Source organism: Myzus persicae, unplaced genomic scaffold, assembly GCF_001856785.1.
Source record: "Myzus persicae strain clone G006 unplaced genomic scaffold, MPER_G0061.0, whole genome shotgun sequence".
NCBI lineage: Eukaryota > Metazoa > Arthropoda > Insecta > Hemiptera > Aphididae > Myzus > Myzus persicae.
In genome coordinates, this window is record NW_019104165.1 from 1 (window position 1) to 13081 (window position 13081).

The 13081-nt window shown below is 27.7% G+C and overlaps 2 pseudogenes; one reads left to right on the forward strand and one right to left on the reverse strand.

Moving 5' to 3' along the window:
- Positions 1-6354: 6354 nt before the first annotated feature.
- LOC111039496 lies at positions 6355-6886 on the forward strand (annotated as a pseudogene).
- A 528-nt stretch (positions 6887-7414) lies between these two features.
- On the reverse strand, positions 7415-12255 carry LOC111039499 (annotated as a pseudogene).
- Between the last annotated feature and the right edge of the window lie 826 nt (positions 12256-13081).

Sequence of the window (13081 nt, forward strand, 5' to 3'; positions counted from 1 at the left end):
ACGGCCTACGGGAAACAAGCCAACCCCGCACAGCATACCCCGCCTATGTGGCGGAAACGTTTTGATAATACGGGTGACTTTGGGTCTAACATCATGTTGATAAGGGAAACGTTTCCATGTTTTTCGGAGGTTCAGACTTCAGATTATAGGGAAACAAAACTCCCATCAGCTGATCGAGTTTCGCTTCTATATTGTTCTATGGTGCGGTGTGACTGTGTGAGATACCGCTGAACATTTTATATCAACAATAACAAGTGAGAATAGTGAACATAACCTTAAAAACTCATCTTTTCATATTTATTTTACCTCCATACAGTGGAGTTAATCGCTGAGTCTGTAGGAATGAAAGTAAATATTCTAAAAGCTTTTCGTATTTTTCGAAAATTGAAAACAAACCGAAGAAAATAATAGCAGAAGTACAAACATACCAGAGCAAAAAATCAAAAAATGGACAGTGTAAGGAAGCTGAAATTAACAGGTAAATCTGTAATTACTAATTGGAGTGATGATAAGATTTATATGAATGACAGTTTAACACAATTTAATAGAAATCTATTCTTCAAAGCTAGAGTTTTTGCTCGTGATGTGGGCTATAAATTTGTTTTTTTTAAGGACTCTAAGTTGTTCATAAAAAAAAATGAAAGCACTAAAGCCATAATAATTGATAACGAATTTGCTTTATCTAAACTTACTTAACCTATCACCATTATTCATCAAATACTCTTAACTGTACTATAATCCTTAATTTATATGGAAAACTATCTCATTATAAGCAGTTATCTTAGCTATAAGACTAATTACTTTAGTTCTTTCTCAGAATTTTTTAATATGAAAAATAATCTAAATAATAAGTATGTAAATATTTTATGCTGTAATATAAGAAGTGTTAACTCAAATTTTGATGAATTAATTTTATTCTTAGAAAATGAGACAGATAGTAAAAAATTAGATATAATTGTTCTGACTGAAACATGGCATGATGCATCCATTCACCGTAACTACAATATTGATGGTTATAATTTATTTTATTCATCCATAAATAGGAATCAAAATGATGGCATTTTTATTTTTATTAAAGATATCTTTAATGTAGAATTTTATGAATATGATTTTGTTGAAACTAATTTTGTGAGACTTACCTTGACAAATCTCTGTATACTAATTAATATTCTATGCATTTATAGATCACCCTCGACTGACATCAGTTACTTTATAAGTATATTAAGAAAAGTTCTAGATGAATATAAATACAAATTTGGTTATATAACACTCATTGGGGATATGAACATTAATATATTAGGTAGTAATTCAATTAATAACGATTATCTGGATTTATTATCAGAAAATGGTTTTGCTTCCTTCATTAACATTAACACTAGACTGCCCATAGGTCGTAACCACTCTTGTATTGATCACATACTTATTAAAAGTAATGACCACCTAATTAGTACAATTAATGCTGGTGTGCTGCAGACTGATATCACTGACCATTTTTCAACCTGTTGTTCTATACCTACTAATAATGTTTACAAAACTAAAAACAATATCTTTCCTGTAATTGATCATGATAAATTTAATAGGTTTTTGTATGAAGAAAAGTGGTCTGAAATATACAATGAAACCAGTGTTAATGAGTGTTGTAATGCTTTTCAAAAAATTATTAATACTGCAATTAATAAATCTACTTCTTATACAGTAATAACTTCCAAAAACAAGCGTTTAAATGAGTGGATGTCAGCTGCCTTATTATGTTCCACACGTCACAAGCAAGCTCTCTCATTAAAATGTAAACAAAATCCAAATAACTTAAAATTGGCATTACACTATAAAAAATATAAAAATAATTACACAAAAATTTTAAAGCTATCAAAAGAAAAATTCTATGAAAAGAGATTTAAAAGTGTCTCCTATAATCCAAAATTCACATGGCAACTTATAAACGAAGTAACGGGGTCTATAACTAAATGTAAAGATAAATTTGAAACTATAACAAGTAATGATAATGCAAATATAGTGCCGAAAGTAGTATCAGATATTTTTAATAAATTTTTTTATTAACAGCGGAAAACAACTAGCTGAGAGCTCCGGTTATGGGCTGAACAAAGAATTTTCAAATGTTAATTATAATTTTTCTTTCGACAAATTATTTAATAAAAAGATTGAGAACTCAGATATTCTAAAAATTGTCAATAACTTCAAAGATGACACTGCGGCAGGCTTTGACAGAGTAACAATTAAATTATTAAAAAATAGTATTGGTTTGATAGAAAATCCACTAGCTTACATTTATAACTTAAGTATAAAACAAAGTATTTTTCCTGATTATTTTAAGGTTGCGGTAGTTAAGCCTCTTTTAAAGGGTGGTGATTGTAAAAATATAAACAATTATTGTCCAATATCCTTGCTGACAAGTTTTTCCAAAATTTTAGAGAAACTAATTATAACTAGGCTAATTGCTTTTTTGGAGGAAAATCAACTGTTATCTAATAACCAATTTGACTTTAGACCTGGCTTAGTTACTGATGACGCCCTTTATAGTACGAAACAGTTTATATATAATGAATTAGATAGCGGAAGCAAAGTAATAGCTATTTTTTTGGATCTAGCTAAAGCCTTTGATACAGTAAATCACAAAACTCTTCTACAAATATTACCAAGTTTTGGAATAAATGACCGCAGCCTAAATTGGTTTCGTAGTTATCTAACAAATAGAAAACAAAGAGTCAAAATAAATAATGTTACAAGCCAAGATAGATATATTGAATATGGTGTTCCTCAAGGTAGTGTTCTGGGTCCTATTTTGTTTAATTTATACATAAACTCGGTATGTGATCTTAATTTGGATGGTCAGGTAGTCTCATATGCTGATGATATGTGTCTACTTTTCACGGACAAAACGTGGAAAGAAGTTCATTCTAAAACCACAATTGGTATAAACGAAGTTCATAAATGCCTTAGTGAAAAAAATCTAATATTAAATGATGAAAAAACTATGTTCATGACTTTTTCCATAAATAAAACTCTTACAAATATGAACGTAATAACAATACATAGTTGCACTAATAGTGAAATATGCAATGTACACACTTGCAAACGTATTAAAGAAGTCTCAAGAATAAGGTACTTAAGGATTATTTTTTATAACAACCTAAGATGGAATCTTCATTCACATAATGTTGTAGGGAAGCTACGCGCAATAACATATATTTAATAAATTCAAAAACTTGATACCAAAAAAAACTGTACATATGATATATTTTGCCTTGCATCAATCAACATATCAATATAGTCTATTAGTATGGGGTGGAATGGGAGATGGCGTTTAAGACAGTTGCAAGTCAATCAAAATAATATAGTACGAATTTGTTTAAATTAATGTACAGGTGAAGGTGAAGGATCACCTAGACAAAATTACTTAGATTTGGGCGTATTACCTATTCGATCACTTTATATAAATATTGTAATTATGTTCATTTATAAACGTCTAATAAAAAAAAACAGTATCCCTTTCTATAAAAACAAAAGAGAAAATAAAGTCTATGACATTCCTGTTAAGTATTCAAAAAAATCTTTCAGTCAATCATTTGTTGTCTATCTGGGGCCCACCTATTTTAATTTAATGCCTTATGAAGCAAAAAAAAATATTCACTTACATCAAGGTAATTTTAAAAATATTATTTATAACTAGTTATTTTTAGAATTAGTCTAAGTTTTTAATTTGATTTTATATTTATTGCCCCATTTTTATTGTATGTTAAGTAGTAAGTAATAATATTCAAGAATCTGTGTATTGTATCTATGACAACTTGTTTTGTTTTTTATTACTTAATATTTTCGACTGTATATATTTTATATTAATTTTTTAATTTACATAATTTAAAAATTGTTGTTAATTTCTTTTAACACTGTATACTCTGAATCCCTAACACAAGCTTAGCATAAAAGGGATTGATAATCATTAAATAGTATATAAGTTAATATCTTTATATTGTTAATTTATGATGATTATTATATATATATAAATAAAAATAATATATATATATATTACACATACATTATATCATTATTGGCATTTTTAAATATGAATTATTATTAAATATTTCCATATTATATGTAATATCTTAATATTTTCAGTTATATTAATGATTATTAATATATAACAGTTATTATTATATTGAATGTTATTTTGGAAAAAAAATTACATAATTATCATTTTTTGAAAATTATTCAAAATAGTATTTTACTATTTAATTTTTATAGTAATATGGTGATACAAATATTTTACATTTAAAAATTTGTATTTGGTATCTATTTTTATTTATTTAAGAAGGAAATTTTTAAATCTCAATATTATAATTTTCACCCGTAATAACCTATATTATTTACTGTTAAAGAATTTGATATCAAATCAGACGAAACCTGTTGCAATTAAGAATTATGTAGGCTGTATGGATATTGGAAATTTTGTTGATAAAGTTAATTTGGATCCCTACATAAAATATTCAATTCTTAGAAATCATTGGATTACTCCTCCCAATGGCCAATTATAAGTATCCATGGTCTTAACACATACGAGTAGGTGGAACTAAAAAAAGAAAGCCTTCAAAGAAACATTTTGATTTTAGACAACTATACTTGGTTAGTTTTATCAGGTGTTTGTAAAGGACTTTTTTGTAAATATTGTTTTCTATTTGCACCAACTAATGTTAGTAATGTTGAGCTTAAAACCCTTGTGAAAAAGCCATTGCTTAATTTTTGTAAGCTTACTGGAAAAAATGGATATCTTGAAGTTCATAATAGAAACAAGTATCACCTTGATGCTCTTCAATCAGGCCAACAGTTTTTGCTTGCTTATGAAAATCCAAATAATAGTGTCATAAACCAAGTTAATTCATTTTGATTCAAACAAGTGACAGAAAATCGTGAACGATTAAAACCAATAGTGGAAACTTTGATTTTATGTGGAAAGCAAAACATACCATTGAGAGAACATCGTGATGATGGAGAACTTCTAAATTTAAATCAACAACTTTTAAGAAATGATGGCAATTTTCGTGAAATTTTATGATATAGAGTGCAATCAGGAGATATGATTTTAAAGAAACATTTAGAAAGTTCCTCGTCACGTGCTACATTCATAAGCAAAGAAACCCAAAATAAATTATTACATTGTATAGGCGATGAATTGAAGTCTCTGATTGCTTATCAAATTAAAAAAGTTGGAATTTATGCTATTATATTTGATGAAACAACAGACCGAACAACTTAGTTTATTATTACGATATGTGTATGATGAAAAATCTATGAACGCTTCATTCAATTTGTTGATGCATATGAATGTATAAATGACAATGATATTGTATCAGGAGAGTTAAAATTAACTGGTCGTGCAAATGGTCATATTGTATTAGATATATTAGAAAACCTCGGATTAGATTCAAAACTATGTGTAATAGTTGATAGTGATGGATGCAGCGTGATGACTTCAAAATATATTGGTGCTGTTACTACTATTTTGGAAACTTGTCCTATGGCTGTTCGATGTCCATGTTTCAACCACGCATTAAACATTTCTCTTTCTCAGTCATCAAAAGTGGTTTTTATTAGAAATACTGTTACTTTACTAAAAGAAGTAATTGCATTTTTTAATAGTTCTGCCAAGCTACAAGTTGTTTTAAAAAATATTTTGAAACACAATTTAAAAGAGTTATGTCAAACGCGTTGGATTGAAATGCATGATGGTGTGTTACAATTTAAATCATCTCTTTCAAAGGTAAATATAAACAATATACAATTATACATTTAGTTAGATTTATAAGAATTATAAACCTCAGTATTAATTTGTTTACATTTATTTCAGATAGTAGAATCGTTGGTTGAAATTCAGATAAAGCATCATCATCAAAAGCACTTGCGCTTGTTTCTACTTTTTGTACTAGTGAATTTTTGAATTCTTTATACTCTCTGATTTATGTATTAAAACATTCACTAGATTCAGTTGATAGATAATCAGATTCACTTGATCTACAAAATGCTCAAAGTATTTTAGAGTTATTGGGAGAAAAAGGAAATAGTTGTAATCTAAAATTTAAACATATATTTTCTGAAGCACAAAAAATGGTGACTGAATTGGACTTTGAAATTAAATTACCTTGTTTAGTTAAAACAATGAAGCTCAGAGAAAATTATCCTACTGAAGGAGAAGGAAATGAAGCAATAGAAAATTACTATCGTTGTTCCATACATATACCATTACTCAATGGAATTTATACAGATCTCAAGACTCGTTTAAACCCCAATACGTTGGAGTTATTTGATTTGCGGTTACTAATACCAAAAGTATTTTTGACTATTATGGCTTCGGACAAAAATATCACAAGAAACATATTGCTTCAAAGGTTACTAAAAAGTGTGCCTATGTTTAATTACTTATGGCAAAACGATAACTACACCAAAGATGTATTAGCTGGTAAAATATTTATACTAAAATGTTTTATGTTATAACTTATAATATATGTATGATTTAATTTTGGGAGAATATGACTTATGGTTAAACATGTGGCAAAATCAATCCAACAACATAGAAATAAAACTACCAAGCACTGTTATATCTTCACTGATAGTTTGTTCAAGAGATATGTTCCCTATAATTTTTTCATTATTAAAAATATTAGCAACATTGCCTATTAGCACTGCTACTGCTGAGAGAAGTTTTTCTACTTTGAAGCGAGTGGTGAAAACATGGCTCCGACCACAAGTCAGGAAAGATTAAATGATTTATGTCTTTTAAATGTACATAAAGATTTAAATTTATATGATAAAAGTGAAACAATTATTAAAAAATTTTGCTTCTAAAAATAAATGTAGATTAGATTTTGTACTGTAGTTATTTTTAAAATAAAATATTAAAAATTTATAATAATATAATTATCATAGGTACCTAAGTATTAATTAATAAACGATTCTTAATCCAACCATAATCAAATTAATAATGTTCCCTTTACCATTTCTTTTGTATTTTTAGGAACAAAGAACATTTTTATGTACTATATAGGTATAGCTCAGAAGCATTTTTTTAGGAGCCCCCCCCCCCAAAAAAAAAAAATTCAAATTCAACTCTCGATCCACCACTGACTGAGTGAGACTGTAGATTGAATCAATTTTCTCTGGAAACATTGCATTAAATTACATTTAAAAATGTAATTGTGTTTATATTATTTAATATTATAATTAAAAGTTTCAAGTATCCACAAATTATATTTTTAAATTAAACCAAAATAACTAAAAAAATCATTTTGCTAAGTTATAACAATATAACTAAAATTGTCAACAAAATAATTAATAGTGTTTAGGTATATATTTTAGAGATTATTTGGTTACAGAATACCTACTTATGAGAAATCTTAGTTTAAATGTTCAAATGTTTTAAATGTTTTGCTATAGAAAATAAACATTTTGTAAATTGTTATCTAGGTGCAAAATGATCTTAAAATGTAAGTTATACCAACAAATATAATACAAAAACCATTAAATAATACATTAAAAAACTGTATAATTAACAGAACATTTATCTATGTTATTAATTATCATACAGTATAGGACAATATTTATCTAACAATAAACATGTATCAAACGTTATGATGTTTTAACATATAAGGTGGTCTTTCATTGGCTCTCCATTTATAATATACATAAACCCTTTTAATAAAACTTTCAAAAACTATAAAATAAATAGAAAAACAATAAAGATACTATTATACAATATTAATCGATATTCATTTTTTGTGTAAAAATTAAGTCACAATTGCTAACAAGTTTTAAAATGTAGTGGTCTATTAATGACTACGACTCCTGCTTTAGCTCATCCAATATTCATTGAGGCTGTGTCTATGGTCCAGGTATTGGTCTCAGGCAGTAACATTCTATAGAATCAAGAACAGAAGTTCCATCGTATCCACCAACAGCATACAATAAACCATCTAATGGAACAACTCCTGTATTGAAAAATGAACATAAATGCCATGTGTTGGAAGAAAAATTCTACATAAAATAATTTTAAAATATTCTACGATAAGTTACCTGCATTTTGTCGAGGCGAATGCATGCCTGCAATAATAGTCCAAACTCTTGTTATTAGGTTGTATGCTTCAACACTCCTCAGAAATTTTAGCTGGTTATTATAACTCCTACAGCATACAGCACACCACCCAAAACTCCTACACCAGCACCATAGCGACGTTCGCACATGCTTGTAACCCTTATCCATTTATCAAAAGTAGGACTATAACATTCCACAGTGCTTAAAACATTTACTGGTGAATTGCATCCGCCTACCTTTACAATTTATTTAATACATATTGTTCAATAATAATCCATTTCACTAAAAAAATGAATCCTGGAATACAATATTATTGCACAGCATTATAAATGAGTTTGATTGAGTACATATTTATGAAAAGTCAAATGTTATACAATATAATTATTTTTAATTCTAAATCGTATTAATTATTAATTAGCATATCAAATTAAATATTATATACCCAAGTTCAAAAATTATCAGAAATAAAAAATCAATCTTGATCAAGGGGATATCAAGGAGAGGTAATTCATTTAGGGGATATATTCTGTGTTTTTCCCTTGAAGATTTTTTTTTCTTGATAACAATTATTATAACAGTTTAAAATAAAATATTAGTTTACCAAGTATAAAAGATTATTCAGTACTCCAATCGCAAGTAAACCTCTTCCAGTGGGCATGCTAGATATCATACGCCATACTTGAGTATTACAGTCAAAAACTTCAGCACTATTTAAATAACCGCCATCATTTAACCCACCAACCTAAAATTTATAATATAATGTATCTATTACATAGCAGAAATAAAGAATAAAGTTAATAAATTAAATTAAACATTACTTAAGGCATAAAGTTTAGCCTTTATTACAGCAACTCCTAAACATGTTCGTTTAACTAACAAGTCAGCAGTTGGTTTCCAGCAAGGTGATTTTAAAGATAAATCCAAGACATCAACAGACTGAAGAGATGATTTATGATTAACAATACCACCCACAGCAAACACTAAATTATTATTCACTACTGACATATGAGCTTTACAATGGGGTGTAATAATTTCTGGTCCAAAATGCCATTGGTTCATTTTTGGTTCATACCATTCTATACACTTACTTGCTTCAGTCTCTAATCCACCAACCACTAAAATAACCTATTAAAATTAAATAGTTAAATATATTGGGAATATAATCAAATTAAAACAGAACTATACTTTGTCTCCAAGTCTGGGTTCATTACGAATGTTTTGTGGAACAAGCTCATTCGTACAGAGTAAATGAAAGTCTAATGCTTCAATTATATAATCTTTACCTTAAAAATTATAAATATATAATTAATTTGTAAAATATAAATAATTCAAAATTAAAACATATTTAATGAATAAGCTTGGAATAAACTTACATTTAAGACAGTTCTTAATAAGAGGTTCCTCATATAACTTTTTTAATAAAAAATTTTTTGGTGTTAATGATAAACGTACATGTTCCATTAGTTGAGGCAAAATAGATTGTCTAGAATTCAATTCATGTTTTACCCATCGAATAACACATTCAAAAACCTACAACATTAATTAGACTATATCTATAAAATACATATAAGTATGTTTGGTACTTAATTCTTCCTTCCCTTACTATTAAAATACAAGCCTGGGCAAATTAATGATAAATATTAATTGAGTTATTTGAAGGTAAAAGATAATATTTTTAAAAGTCTACTATCATCTTAAGTATAATATATAAATAGCTAGTAATATGGTTTAAAATAATAAAAAGTAATTTTTTATGCAATATGCACTATCCGTAATAATTGTTTTATATTTATTATTAATTATTTATAAATTAAAGTAACTAGTTATTTATTAGGTTTATGTCATAAAAAATCAGTTTAAGTAAAAATAAAATGAATGAAAAATGAAATAAAAAATGTATAACCAACTAATTTTTAACTCATAAAAGAGTTTTGCTAGACCCCAGGCTTGCTAAAATAAAACAATAATCAATTTTAGTTTATCTACTTTTTCTTCAGATGGTACTATAATTTGTTCACTGGAAATCAACTCAACCACTTCATTGGATGATAAAGATAGGAACTCGTCTTCACCAACAACTTTTCTAAAAATCAAATAGGATGTTAATCAATACTATTTTCTTATAGAATCATTATAAAAAAAAAAAATATTGCATACGAAAAGTGTAGTTGAATGTATAATTTTGAACTTGTTAACAATGTTGTACAGCTACGTAAATCAGCTATTGCGTTTATACCAATACAATTTGTAGGGCATAGTTGTGACTGTAAAAAATCACAACATGCCTCTTTTACTTCTTGTAACTCCATTAGATTTGTGGCTGGTAACAAAACCTTGAGAAATAAACATTGGAATTTTTAATAATTTGGTTTTCATAAAATCTTTTATTATTATGGCGTTTTTTTCAGTGAAAATGATTTCTTCAGAATAAATAAAATTTATTAAGGGCTGTAAAGCAGTTGAATCTAAATGTCTCATTTCTACAAAACCACATCTTCCTTCTCCAAAATTTGTGAACATTGCATGGAAATATGGACTTGCCGACTTTATGTGCAAATATTATTTTGTTATCTTCGGTTTTTAATTTAATATCACAAAAAGTCTCATCTCCAAACACAAAATGTGTGAATAATATTTATCAAGTAGTCAAAATCACTTACTACTTATTTGCGTAATGATTGTAATGCATTAAATATCTTCGTATATGATGATTTCTTATATACGTATTTGGCTGGTTCCAATTCACTAGATTCAGGTATTTGCTTTGTATATTGCATTGTGAATTGTATATTAAGTTTAAGATTTGGAGGCCTTACAACTAAAACAGAGCATTCAAAAACAAAGATAAGTATTAATTATCTTAATGAAGTTTAAATTCTCAAGTAATATCAGTATCAACATTTTTTATAACAATATTCTAAATTATATTCAACTTAAAAAAGCTTAGGAAATTTTGTTTTTTCTAACTTTTCACAGCAGTCACGCATAATGACACTTTTAAGAAATATGCTAATTATGATCCTGCTTGAATGACTAGCACGTCCGTAGAAATTGTTAATTTATATAAATTTAAGATGGAAAAGTGGATACAGCTATGCTGTCGAGTATTGAGTAATTATGTCATCTTAATGGGTGTGTTACATTTTAATTCAACGATAAATCATTCCATACAAAAAATGATTCTAAGCAGTGACGGTGTGTCACCCTATTATTATACGTGAATGATATTATGGTTTGTGCGACTGGTAACTGTTACCTACTTCTTATCGTGTACTACACACCGACCGATCTGTGTATAAATTATGTGTAAACTGTGTGTAATATAAGCGACTCGAAGAAAGTGGATACGATGCTTTACAGTGACTGCTAGTGCTTGTTGGGTTTGTCGGTGTGTTATAAAATGCGGTTGTGTGTAAGGGTGTGTATTTACTATTTATAACTATAAATTATATAAAACAATTTGATACATGTTACTGAATTGTACTAAGGATACAATGTGTGTACAATTCACAGCGAAACAAAAAAATAAAATATACTCTTAGATCTTCTGGCTTAACAATTAAATAATGTAGTAAAATAATCGATTGCCTATTGGCACAACCAGCTTATATAAATAATAGTACAACAATAGGTAATAATTACAATAACTCACGGTCTGTCTGTGTAATGGCGCTACAAATACCAGTATACCCACTGTGGCACTGTCTACACTACAACGTTAACCCACACGATTATGAATTAAAAATTAAAATTGATATGTGACGATTTAAATGTCAGCAAATTTGTATAATTTATTTAATAATGATAAGCTCGCGGTGATAAACGCTCGAGGATAAAATAATAAGTAAATAACCATTAATACAGCGGTGATTCGTACTCACGATATAATAATAATAATATTATTTAGGTTAATAGTTTAGAACGTCGTTATGTTTTATATCTACAATTATTGCAACAATATATTATTGCAGTGGTTATTACAATAATAAAAATAATCCGTCGATTAACGCACAGTGAAATAATAGTTTTAGAGGTTACGATTGGCGCCCACCAGCAATATTAAAATAACATATATAATGTATTATAATTATTTGACTTGGCGATTTTCACACAAGAGTGTAGTATTAATACAGTAAAATGAGAGCGACTAGCGTCCAACGATGTACCTACTTGTAAAATAGTGAGATTTATGCAAGCGATTCGGCGTTCAGAGTCATACAAACATTACAAACTATAAAAATTATAATGAATATAACAAATTACAATGTAATCAGCTAACACACAAAATTACGTAATATGAACATAACCTATGTCTATACCACGGACTATACCAGGCCCGAGCACACAGAACTCGGTCTGTCGCGGTGAGCCGTGATATGGTATAATATACAATAATAATAAACAGATGTGGCAACAGGAATAGAGAAAAAATAAATATAAGAACAACATTATTTGTAATTTTGAATACATAGATCATAGATTTAATTTTAATATTAGTTCTTAGCTCTTAGGTATTTTTCAATATTTAAAATTAAAGAGTTGACTGTTTTTGCCATACATTTTTTTTTTGATAATCAATTTTTATGTCATATGCTATGATTTCAAGCTTATTAAATATATCAATATCATCCAATGAAGAACATTTTTTAGTGTAAAGCATATAACAAATTGTTGTAATCGGTAAAACCTTAAATTCTGTACAATTATTTTTATGTGGATCCGGATTTTTTTTCTGCTAAGGCAGGTACGAATTGCTTTATTTTGTTGAAAATTTAGTGGATTAAGTATATTATCTGTTGTAACCCCCATACAATTATTCCATACTGACATATAGATTGATATAGCGACATTTAAACAATTCTCATAGTGTCCTTCAAAATTATTTTATTCAATATTTTAATCAATATAATTTAAATGTAATTGCCCTTGGTCACATTTTAATATTTAATAATGCATATTATTCCATCTCATTATAGTCAAACA